Source organism: Theropithecus gelada, chromosome 1 (genome assembly GCF_003255815.1).
Source record: "Theropithecus gelada isolate Dixy chromosome 1, Tgel_1.0, whole genome shotgun sequence".
NCBI classification, from domain to species: domain Eukaryota; kingdom Metazoa; phylum Chordata; class Mammalia; order Primates; family Cercopithecidae; genus Theropithecus; species Theropithecus gelada.
The window spans coordinates 14,785,845-14,798,917 of record NC_037668.1 but is presented as its reverse complement, the minus strand read 5'-3'; the positions used below and the strand labels follow the sequence as shown (position 1 = coordinate 14,798,917).

Genomic DNA, 13,073 nt, shown 5'->3' with positions numbered 1-13,073 from the left:
TTTTTTATTTCCAACTTTTACTAAGTTCAGGGGTACATATGCAAGATGTGCAGGTTTGTCTCATAGGTAAACCTGTGCCATGGTGGTTTGCTGCACAGATCATCCCATCACCCAGGTACTAAGCCCAACATCCATTAGCTACTCTTTCTGATGCTCTCCCTCCTCCCAACCCCCACCCTCCAACAGGCTCCCGTGTGTGTTGTCCTTGCCTCCCAACCCCATGTATCCACGCGTGCTAATTTTCAGCCCACTTATAAGTGAGAACACACGGTGTTTGGTTTTGTGTTTCTGCGTTAGCTTGCTAATGTGCACTGCTTTTGACCTGGTGTGGTGGTTCACATCTGTAATCTCAGCACTTTGGGAGGTTGAGGCGGGTGGGTCACGAGGTCAGGAGTTCAAGACCAACCTGGCTCATATGAAACCCCGTCTCTACTAAAAATAGAAAAATTAACTGGGCATGGTGGCACGTAACCTATAGTCCCAGCTACTTGGGAGGCTGAGGCAGAAGAATCCCTTGAACCTGGGAGGTAGAGGTTGCAGTGAGCCGAGATCGAGCCACTGCACTCCAGCCTGGCAACAGAGCAAGACTCCATCTCAAGATAATAATAATAATAATAATAATAATAATAATAATATGCACTACTTTGAATATTTAACCCTTTTCTGCCATTAAACCATGAGAGCCGGCATTTCCTTTTCTATCCAATCTGAGATACTTAAATGCATTATCGTGAGCAGTAATTAGTGTTATGTTGGAGATGATGGGCATAGTTAGTCTCATTCCCACCACCACATTGTATGATTTCTGTGTTTTTGCTTTATTTATAAAATCTCTTCCTGCCTTTCTTAACTAGGCTGTTCTGTTTGGGTAAGTTTTTTGTTTTCCTGTAGTGTTTTTGAAATTCCATATCCCGGATTAGTCAATATATTCTGTTAGATCTCAGGTGCACAGGAAGAAGGTAATCATGTACCTTAGCTCAGGGCACATTATGGTAGCTGCTCTCAGCAAGGCCCTTACTGTCTTTCCTTCTTTTCTCTGTTCTTCCCACTCCCATTCCCCTGTCCACTTCTAGACACACGTTCTGAGGAGTTTAATATATGCTCTTTTATCCCACACTTTCTCTGCATATTTTAATAAAGGGATGTCTTTGGAGAACATGCATTGTTCTTTGGGAGTGAGGTGTGTTAAAATAACTTTAAAGTGTGAATTGGTTACTGAAAACCCATTCCATCCTCTTTACTCCATTCTGTGTACTATCTTCTCAACTTTTCTATTCTAATACAAAAGTTTGTGTATTGGCCAGGTGCGCTGGCTCATGTCTGTAATCCCAGCACTTTGGTAGGCTGAGGTGGGCAGATCATGAGGGCAGGAGTTCAAGACCAGCCTAGCCAACATGGTGAAACCCTGTCTGTACCAAAAATACAAAAATTAGCCAGGCATGGTGGCGCATTCCTGTAATCCCAAATACTAAGGAGGCTGAGGCAGGAAAATTGCTTGAACCCAGAAGGCGGAGGTTGTAGTGAGTGGAGATCCTGCAATTGCACTCCAGCCTGGGTGACAAAGCGAGACTCTGTCTCAAAAAAAAAAAAAAAAAAAAAAAAGAGAGAGAGAGAGACAGAGAGAGAGAATACAATAGTGCCACCATTCTAAAATACTGTCTGATAGTTTCTAATACAGTTAAAAATACACCTACTTCCTGACCCAGCCATTACATTACTATGTTTATACTCAACAGAAACGAAGGCACAGGTCCATAAAAAGGCCCATATTAGAATATTTGTAAACATCTTATTCACAATAGCCAAAACTAGAAATATCCCAATTGTCCATCAACTGTAGTATATTCACATGTTAAAATAACACTCATCAATAACACCAAAGAACTGAGATACATGCCATAAAATGGAAGCATCTCATACCATTGTTGCATTAAAAAAAAAAAAGAAAAAGAAAAAAAAAAAAAAACCAGTTAAAATCAGTATGGTCCTTTATGTGATTTCTACAAGAAGCACAAGTAAGTCACGGAGACAGAAGTCAGAATGGTGGTTGCCTAAATGGGGATGGGTGAGGATTGACTGGAAAGGGACTCTAATGACTTCTTGGTTTGTTGAAAATGTCCCATAACTTGACCTAGGTGATGGTTTCTTTTGTCAAAATGCACTGGGCTGCACACTTAAGATTGGTGCACTTTGGCCTCTGTAGATTATACTTCAGTCATTTACTGATAGCAAAAATAAATAAATAAATAAAAACAAAATTAAAAATTGGGGTTGGAGAATGTCATTAACTTTAGATTTTATTGTATTCTTTAGGTTTTACTTAAAATACCCAGTTGGAGTGTGAACTTGTCTTCTCTTGTCCATTTCTGATTCGGCCTGAAAAGGCCCCACGGATTTTTGAAATATCTGAGCCAGAAAAATGGGTAAGGCCACATCATGTCAACAGTAGAAGATTCCAGTAAGGCTGACTGAGGGGCGGCACCTCTCCTTTTGGGTGTTGTACTTGCTCAGAGAGGGGGCAAAAATCTTTCAAGATAACCGGACCCTTAGGCGTGCAGGGTAGGGGTTCCTTCTATTCGCGACACTACGGAGAGTTCCAAAGTCACAGGGAAGTTGTGACCTCTCTAGCCACAGGTCAAGGCGCAGCCTAGGCTCAGGTTAGAGGCGAAAGGGAAAGAAGAGCGCTACACCCTAGAATGGACGTTGCCATGACTCACATTGGAGCCCGGGCTGCTGCGGCCACAGCATAGAGCACTAACCACAATATGATCACGGCGAGCCACAGGAGCTGCTTCCGTTTTGGAGACCTAAGGGTCCGCGTAGATTTCGTTCTTTCTTGGTGTCTCTCCGTTTTTCCTCCCTTTCTTCCCCACTCTGCTACAATAAAAACAAACAAACAAAAAACAACAACAAACAACAACAACAACAAAAACACTTCTCATCTTTCCCCTGTGCAGTCCTTACCGCTGCACAAAGCTACTGCGAAGTTTCGTCTCCCTGGTCCAGGCCTCTACTGAATTCTTGCCCTCCTCCTCCCCATTCCCTGTTGGATTCACCCCTTGCTTGCCTCCGGCCTCCTGCCCCAGACACGCACCCAAAACAACACAACTGAGTCCGCGCAGCTCACTGGCTCAGAGTGGCAAGAGAGGCCACGGGAGGCCTAGCCCCTTGCGCGCCCCACAGAATGCCAAGAAACCAATCGGAATAAATGCTTTTTAAAAAGAACTTACTTCCCCTTCGTGACGAGCCTCGGTAACATGTCGAAATTTTGTCTCTACAAGAAATACAAAAATTAGCCGGGCGTGCTGGTGAGCCCCTGTCGTCTCAGCTACTTGGGGGCTCAGGCAAGATCATCAATTGGCCCCGGGAGGTCGAGGCTGCAGTGAGCCTTGTTTGCACCACGGCACTCCAGCCTGGGCGACCAAGTGAGACCCTGTCGCAAACAAACAAACAAACAAACAACCAAAAACTTCCCCATAGAAAAATAGTTCATGATTTACATTCTCAGGACTCTTCAAAGGACTAAAAGCTAAAGGCGACCATGCATTCACTAGACAAGCCCTAGTCGTGAGTCTTGGTGAGTGGCAGACCCTGCTCCCCGCGAGGGGACCACGAAAGACTCTCACCACCATCCCTGCCCTGGTGGAGCCCCGCTAGGGACACAGGATCCGAAGACGGCAGCGGAAGCTCGCAGCGGCCCCGAAAGTGACTGGGCAGGGTGGGCACAGGCTCCCTCACTGGGTGAAGGCGGCGCAAAGAATGGGAAGAGCCATCCTGGGAGCCCACCTGGCGTTCAGCTTCCCTTGGGGCCCCAGGCGGCTCGGGCCCTGGGCGTTTCCGGGGGCTTCTGTAACAGGGGAGGGGCAGGGCAGACGAAGGCCATTCAGCTGTCCTTCCCGCTCCAGAATCTCCAAACCCGCGGGTGTGCAACGTGATCAGCGTGACTCACCGCTCTAATCTCTCCGGTTTTCCGTCCTGCCGGGCAGGCCCTCAGGACAGAAGGGATGGGGAGAGTTTGGTGAGTGTGCCCTGCATATAGTGCCAGGCAGAATCAGTAGTAGCGGTCTCTGTGGCACAATCAATTAGCGCGTTTGGCTGTTAACAGAAAGGCTGGTGGTCTGAGCCCAACCAGGGACTCCTGGCTTTGTTGTTGTTTCTGTTGATGCACAATCAACTCCAGCCTAATCCGGAGACACACATGTCCTCTTCCCCACCTTCTTAGGTCTGAGGCTTGGCAAGGGCCATGGTGCCTTGTACCTGTCAAACTCAGGAATCCCAGAGACTTCAGACAGGAACTCACTTCTAGTGCGATAAAAATGTTCTTTGCTCCCATGGAAGACTTGGAGGAGTAAAATGCCTCGAGATTTTCTTGTTTAATAATAGGAGACCTATTACAGTAGTATCCTATCCCCAGGATGTGCCTGGGTTTACTGATTGCTCTATCGATAATGTGACCAGTAGAATCAGTAGAATCTGCCTCACGGTGATCCTCACCACTGTTTGTGAAAACAGCGTTTCTTCTGTTTGTGCATGATTTAACCCTTTTCGAGATGTTTTTGAAATGAGGTGGGTTTCATGACTTTCATGCTGCAGTCTCCACTATTCTTGTACAAATATCTTTGGTCACTTGTGCAGATATTTCTATAGTGTAGAGAAGAGGATGTGCCAGTTTTACATTACAGCATTTATTTAATGCTTCTAATTTGAGTACATTCTGCAAATTTATCTTCCATAGGAGCAGTAGCAAATCATATTCCAATGTGTTTCCCAATTCTATCAATGTCCCTTTTGTCATTACTTGCTGGCACAACAAACTTTCTACACATCGATGTATGATATTCCACTGAGGGAAGAGGTGTCCTCCTGGCTCAACTGAGGGGGTGAACAACTGAAGGACATGGTGGACATTACACACAGATATTCTGTGGCATAGGATGAGCTGCTAAACTTCTAGGATGTTTTAAAGTCCTCCAACATCTGTAATTGTTTTCTGTGACCAACTAACGTGGGTCTGGAGAAGATGGGCCACAGTGACCTCTTTGACAGCTTTCTGTCAAGTCGCTTATCCAAGGGGAGCAAAATCACAAAGCTCCCAGATGATTTTTTTCTTCTCCCCTTTCCTCTTTTCTTCATAAATCTTCGTTTTGCTTTTATTTGACCAAACCAATCTAATGCCTGTTCTCCCTCCTATACAATGGTAAATGAACATGCAAATCGCTATCCCTTTATTTTTCTTCGATAGATTTCTGCAGCGGTTATGTCCATAAAAATTAGCCCATTTGAGATACATCATTGGAGTCAACAGAACCCTGCACCTTGTGCAGACCTGGACCCTTAGGGCTATTGGCTCATGTTCCTTTGGTTCTTCTATCAAATATCATTAGTAGAAACTGAACTCTTTGGCTTTTACCCACTATTATGGCTATAGTACATTTTCTGTCTCTCATCTCTCTCATTTTTATATCACGATTTTTTGCCATCAGTGGCACCAGTGTGGGTTCCTGGTTTTGATGTTATCGAGTGAACTTCTGGGATCGTTTTATGACTATATAGCAGTCAGTATTATATTCTTCTATTGGTGAAGATTTGTGTTGTTCCCAGTTTTTCCTTAGTATAAATATGAGATTAATAAGAACATTTTTGATAGAAGCCTTGTTGGATGCATTGTTCATTTAATGTGAGTAATCAATACAAGTAAGTGTGCTTCCTTTTCAGGTAGGCTTAACTTAGTGAGAAACTGCCAATTTTTAGAAAACGTGTTGTGCTAAATTGCAGTCCAACTAACATCACACAGCAATATCACACAAACTCTGTGTGAGGAAGTGATAGAGGCAATATCTTGCAAAATCAGTTTTTCTATGTTTCCTTTCATTTTCTTGTGAACCCTTAATGGCATCTTTGAAGGTGGCTGTGGTCACACCAAATGTCACCACCAGCCTATTCAAGTCCCGCCGCAGAGCCATGGAGTGATATACCAGGGCAGACCAGCCCAGTCTCAGGCTCATAAACATCAAGCAGGAATAGATGCCCATGAAATGAGAAGGGTCAGATGATTCCTCGCTCTCTTGCCATGTTTGTGCCTCTCTTTGCAGGTGCCGTGTCGCTAAAATCAATTGCTTGCATTTATTTTGTCAAAGATAAAGTCAGACATTAGTCAAAGCTGTGAAAACAGATTTTATTCTGTAACTACTGACCAAAGCAGAAGGGGCTGAGCTCCATCGCATTTGGGCAGAGGTGATGGCATTCTAATCGGAGTGAGGCAGGGGATAGGGCAGGGGTCAGGGCACAAGTGAAACATTACAAAATATTGGTCATTGTAAGCTTCTGCCTCATCCCGACAGCTGTATCTGCTGGTTGGCAATATAAGACGTTAGAATTCTAACCTCCCACAGAGACCGGGAGACAGAGATTCAGTCCTTCCTGAGGATGACACCTCAAAGGAATGGCTTTCAAATCCTGTGGAAAGACACACTGGAGTCCCTAGGAGATACACACATACCTCAAAGGGATGGAGGAAGGATTCCCTTCTTAGTAAGTGTTATAAGAAAGAACCTACCATCATCAGCAGGTATTGGCTAGAATTAAAGTAAGTTCCCCTGGCAGTCTTGAGCTTTTCTAGGTAGGCTTTGTCATGGGAGCCTAGGGTCATCCACGGGACATGGTCATATGCTATTAGAAGCCATGATAGAGTCTGATCATCTCTTAGTGCAGAGGTTTAAACTGAGTGTGTGTTTGCTGAGTTTGGTGGTTCTCACTTTCCATCCCCCATTCCATGGCCAGGATTTTACTGGACTCTGATAAATGGACAAGGCCACGGGCCATTTTCAGTGACGTTCAAGCAGCCTGTGCATTTCTATTGTGATCTGAATGAAAATAAAGAAAACCATGAGATTGAGAGTGGGCCCCACAATAGGTATGTGTTACCAATATTCGGGAGATAAACAAAAATATTTCTAGGCTTTGTCAAAATGGAAAGTGACTTATGCAGCCAGGATGAAATTCAAACCTACATTAGCAAAGTATACAGCTTATTAATATTATGTATAAGAAAGCCATGACAAGGGCCGGGCGCGGTGGCTCAAGCCTGTAATCCCAGCACTTTGGGAGGCCGAGACGGGCGGATCACGAGGTCAGGAGATCGAGACCATCCTGGCTAACACGGTGAAACCCCGCCTCTACTAAAAAATACAAAAAACTAGCCGGGCAAGGTGGCGGGCACCTGTAGTCCCAGCTACTCGGGAGGCTGAGAAAGGAGAATGGCGTAAACCCGGGAGGAGGAGCTTGCAGTGAGCTGAGATCCGGCCACTGCACTCCAGCCTGGGCGACAGAGCGAGACTCCGTCTCAAAAAAAAAAAAAAAAAAGAAAGCCATGACAAAATGACAATCCACAAGTGGCAATGGTAGGTACGGGTAGGGAGAGACTCCATAGGTCAAAATTATCCTCTCGTTAAATGAAACTCCTACGTGTTGCTACAGTAAGGGAACGGAAGCCAATGTTATGCTGGAATATATTAATTGTCATGGGATAAACAGGCAGGACATGATGCTACATTTATTAGTCACTTCTATTGAGAGTATTTGTGAAGGTTAATTTTTGTGTCAATTTGACTGGGCCAGGGAGTGCCCAGATATTTGGTTAGACATGATTTCTCACTGTGTCTCTGAGGGTGTTTCTGGAGGAGATTGACATTTGAATCAGTAAACTGAGTGAAGCAGATTGCCCTCCTGAGTGTGAGTGGGCCTCATCCAACCCATGGACGGCTTGAATAGGATGAAGAGTTAAGAAAGATGTTTTTCTGCTCCACTGTCTTTGAGCTGGGAAGTCAGTCTTCTGCCTTTAGCCTTGGACTTGGTCTATTTTCATTCAGAATAAAATTTTCCTGGTTCTTGGTGTAATGAATGATTTTCAATTGAAACTTGGACTTTTGGATATTATGTTATCAGACTCTCGATTTTATTGAAACCTTCTGTTTTAACTACCTTTTTCTGAGTCTGCTTCTGTAGGGGAAGGGGAGTGGCGCCATCTCATTGTAGCCAGGTGTGTGTAGAAATCCAGGTTTCTCACCTGACCTACCTCTGTTGACACCCTGAGTGGGAGGCCCGCGAGGACTGAGCGCGGGGATGAGGCCCCTTGGCTCGGTTGAACGATTGGCAGGGAGGGTCCTACGGCTCCTGGGAGGACCAGAAAGGTCGGTACCCTGTCAAAGCCAAGAGCCCTGACGGCCGGCGCCAGGGATGAGGCCCCGAGGCGGGGTCCACACTCCTGCCCGCCCGGGACTCGGAAGATCAAACTTCTGCAGCTTCTGGGACGCGGAGAGGGTCAGCCTGGCGAATCCCGCATACCGGCGCTTAGTTCTGGAACTGGACACCCCGCGGAAAGAATCGGGATCCCGGAGCCTGGTTATAAGTCTCCAGGGTCTTCATTTCCGGAGCAGGCGGGGGACCCTCAGCCCGGCGCTATCGCAATCTGCAGTCTTCTTGCCTGAGGGATCGCAAGTGCTTCCCTTTTGCCAGTAATTTGCTGGAGGCGCGGAAATGTGGAGATGCAGTCGAATTTCATTTGTCATAGGCAGCAATATGCAGATGCCCGAAGCGGCGCCCAAGATTTTCGTGGATGTGTCCTCAAGGGGCGGTGCTCGGCACGTTTAGCTAGAGTAGGGTCAGCAGGTTCGCCTCGCACACGAAAGGTGGCTTTCATAATGATTCTATTCTTTTCTTTTCTTTCTTCTTTCTTTCTTTCTTTCTTTCTTTCTTTCTTTCTTTCTTTCTTTCTTTCTTTCTTTCTTTCTTTCTTTCTTTCTCTTTCTTTCTTCTTTCTTTCTTTTCTTTTCCTTCTTTCCTCCTTTCCTTTCTTTCTTTCTTTCTTTTTCTTTCTTTTCTTTTCTTTTCTTTCGGAGGGGAGGGGAACGGAGGGGTGGGATGGGGGAACTTAGCTGCATCTTTGACCAGAAGCAGCACGGGAGGAGTTCCATTACTACTTGAAACCCTGCCGAGTACTAGGAACCAGGCCCGGTTTGCCCGCCATGAGCTGGATCGGAGACTAGGGCGCCGAATCAGGTGGACGTCATGTTGGCTTTAGATCCAGAAAATTCCCGTCTTCTCATCTATCGCCGAAATCATCTTTCTGAACATTTCAAGCTGACAGCTACAATGTCTCTGAAACCAAGGAGCTCTTTCCTGTGAAGCCCACTTGGCTTCCTCGCGCCCCGACCTCATTTGCGGAACCGGTTGAATTGCGTGGCGGAACAAAAGAAAAGGAACCTAAATCTGCACCTGGAGCTCGAGCCAAAGACCGCTCAATTCAGAGTTTCATGCTCTACTAATAGAGCTAGTTGGGGGCAAAAGGGGACCCCTACACATGTCTTTATGGGTAGAGCCCCTTGAGCCAGCTCAGAGATCAGGAACCAGAAGGACTCGACTCATCACTCACTGAGAGCCAAGTCTGCACTCTGGTGGCAAGGAAACTGAGGCTCGGAAAGAGAGCAAGTGCTTGGCTCTGCCTCACACCGTGCTACAGCTAGGCTAGAATGGAACAGCGCTCAGTTTCCTTGTGGCCTGGCCTCAATACAGCCCAAAGCAGCGGCCAGGCTGGCAGAGGTGAGAGGTGTTGAGCAGCTGCGCAGTGACTGCTTGGAGCCCTGCAGTCCTGCAGCCCCGCTTGGTTCACAGACACTTTCAGTTGGGCTCTCCTCCTCTTAGAAAGTTAATCTTTACCTTCTCTTTTAATCCTCTGACAGGGAGATTCATGTGGCTGTCTTCTTCCCTGGTGGTCTAGTGGCTAGGATTCGGCGCTTTCACCGCCGCGGCCCGGGTTTAATTCCCGGTCAGGGAACACGTTTTGCAACATCCCCAAATTGTGTGGGAAGATTTGATAGAGGAATCACACAGGTGATGATTAAAATGCAGAAATATGTTCCCAGCAGCAATATTTGTAACAATAAATGTTCACCACTTAGGAAACATTGTATGTTGCAATCCCTCCATATCCTAAAAGAATATGCAATTATTTCAAAGATGGATGTAGATAATGATAATAGCCACGATGAGGCCACCAGTGATGATGATAGTAATAATGGCTAATGCTCTTGGAGTGTTTACTATGCATCAGGGCAGGGGTTCAATGTTTTACTGCCGTGTCTTATTTAAACTTGGAACAACCCATTCAGAAACACATTCCTATTGGGACCATTTTACAATGCGGAAATGGAGGCACAGAAAACCTGAGTGACTTCAGAGTCACACCGCCACGGAATGAGGCTATCTGCTCACGTCTACGGCTTCATGGAGAGAAGAGTCTAAGGTTCTCTTGTTCTTCTGCTAGGGATTGTCATCTTCTCAGAGATGTGCAGCCTGAAGAATCAGCTGAGGCAGGTGTGAGGAGGAGGGAGGGAGAGGAAGGAGGTGTGTATTGGGCTTGGTATAGGCAGGTTCTGGAGCTCCAGAACTGAGCTTTTGCCTAAAATGCACCTTTTGTAAACAGCATTTATTTTTCTAACAAATCCTTAAGCCTTCAGGCAGGATTTTCCTCATCTTACTTGAAGCAGATGGGCAACAAAGACTCCATATATCTGGACATGGAAGAATGAAGGTCCGAAAAGAATAGTTACAAGGTTAACTAGGCCTCTGCATGGAACAGGATGAGTCTTTAGTTTTTTGCCGATGACTGCCCTGATTGCTCCACAAAGAGGTATGTAGCACCTGGAAATCTGAGGACATCTGCCTCAGACACCTGTCCATTATTAAATGCCCTCATCCCCAGGGTGCGCACCCTCACTTCTTTTTTTTTTTTTTTGAGACGGAGTCTCGCTCTGTCGCCCAGGCTGGAGTGCAGTGGCCGGATCTCAGCTCACTGCAAGCTCCGCCTCCCGGGTTCATGCCATTCTCCTGCCTCAGCCTCACAAGTAGCTGGGACTACAGGCGCCCGCCACCACGCCCGGCTAGTTTTTTGTATTTTTTAGTAGAGACGGGGTTGCACCGTGTTAGCCAGGATGGTCTCGATCTCCTGACCTCGTGATCCACCCGTCTCGGCCTCCCAAAGTGCTGGGATTACAGGCTTGAGCCACCGCGCCCGGCCGCACCCTCACTTCTTTGTGCCATTGCACAGGTTCTAGATGCCTGAGGGCGTGATGACATGGAGGCCAGAAGTCGTGTGGTTGGGCACATTTCTGAGTTGACACCAGGCTGCGAGAGTGGGGGCAAGATGCAGGAATGCCAGATTCTCAACATTCTCCCGGGCCCACACCTCCTTTTGCACTTCCCCTATCAGAAGCGGCCCCACTGCACGTGACCACCATAGCCTCCTGGTCTGAAGTCACCCACTTCCCCATTCTTCGCTACGCTTAATTTGTCATGCTCACCACTTGCATTCCCTGTGCCCGAATGGGGAAACGCTCGTGAGGAGGACACGAGCCGGTTGTGTTCCCACTGCCCAGTCCCTTCTTGATGCCTCCAGATGTGGGCTCAGTGGGGCAGGACTTGCTAACCATGCAGCTACTCACCTAGAGCAAGGCTTCACACCTCGTGAGCACCCAATGCTCGGTGAATGAAGGCGTTCCAATGCAGGTTTCTGAGAGACATCAAGAATTCTACTGGACTTCCCACTTTTAGTCCTTTGAATAATTCGGGTAATGGGAAGATAGAAAAAGCTTTTCAAACCTGGGTGTTCTTTGTAAGGTTTATTCCAAGTCTAGAGGCACCTTCTGGAATGAGCTCCCCTCTCTGTAAGGGGACACTCCCCCAGCCTGTGGGACTCTGTAGGCAGAGAGGAAGGTAAACCCTGAACATTGAAAAGGAGGAGAAGAAAGTGGGTAATACTAGGGGCAGCCTGGAGTATGAGAGACAGACAGACAGACACAGGCACACAGACACAGATGGACAGGTTGGAACAGCTGGGCTGGGTCGAGGAGGAGTCAGGAAGCAAAAGCACCTATATGTCCAAGAGCCAGATTTAGGATGTAGAAGTCAGAGTTCAGTTTTGCTGAAGAGAGTCAACAAAAGAACCAAGGCAAAGGGAGCCAATAACTCCAAGGATCCAGGTCTGCATAAGAAGCATGGTCAGGTGCAGGATCCTATGGCTCCAGAGATTTGTCTCCAGTGAGATCTGAGTTTTATAGAAAAACAAAACAAACACCATCAAGGAAGGAATAACACAGAGGTAGTTATTAGTGTGCTAATGCACCCTTGTCTTGGAGGGAGAACAGTCTGTAGATCGTTTGCATTTAACAAAAGCAGAATGCAATTCATAAAGAAAAGAGAAGAGGAACAAATGTCTAGAAGGAGCCATTCTTTCCTCTCCTATTTGATAAGCCTCTTGACAAGAAGCAGTTCAGGGTCCCTCCAGCCAGCTTTCTCTGGATTCAGTTAGGTAAATCACCAGAGAAAACAATTACAATTATTGGAAGACTTTCTAAACATCTTGGAGGTTTAGCTGTGGAACATGTGCCAGAGATTATCTCTGGGCAGTGTCCACCATGTCTTTCTGCTGCGTCTCCTGCTTAGGTAAGTCAGGCGGGCACCACCCCCTCACTGGTACATCAGACTGATGTATGGAAACTTTGCTGTGCTGGCAAGAGCACGAAGGAAAAGGCTCTCTCACTGAGTTGGAAAAATGTATTGGAAGATAAATTGGCACACCTGTTGGAGTCAAACTAAGAACGTGTAAAGTGATGCCTTTGGCTCCCCGCAAAATCGAGTAACAGATGCCTGAATTACTCTCCTGCATGAAGTCTGCCCACTACTCCTCTCTGCAAACAAACGTGCCTGTAATCCCAGCAGTTTGGGAGGTCTAGATGGGTTGATCTCTTGAGCTCAGGAGTTTCAGACAAGACTGGGCAACATGACGAAACCTCATCTTTACCAAAAAAATTCAAATTATTATCCAGGCATGGTGGTGTGTGCCTGTAGTCCCAGCTACTCAGGAGGTTGCAGTGGGAAGATCGTTTGAACCTGGGAGGCAGAGATTGCAGTGAGCCAAGATTACACCACTGAAGTCCAGCTTGGGCTACAGGATGAGACCCTGTCTCATGAAAGGAAGGAAGGAAGGAAGGAAGGAAGGAAGGAAGGAAGGAAGGAAG

The 13,073-nt window shown here is 46.6% G+C and overlaps 1 non-coding gene across 1 annotated transcript; it reads left to right on the top strand.

The window, feature by feature from the left end:
• Positions 1–9,760: 9,760 nt before the first annotated feature.
• TRNAE-UUC lies at positions 9,761–9,832 on the top strand. The gene has a single exon. It is a non-coding gene; the product is annotated as a tRNA-Glu (tRNA).
• Positions 9,833–13,073: the final 3,241 nt, after the last annotated feature.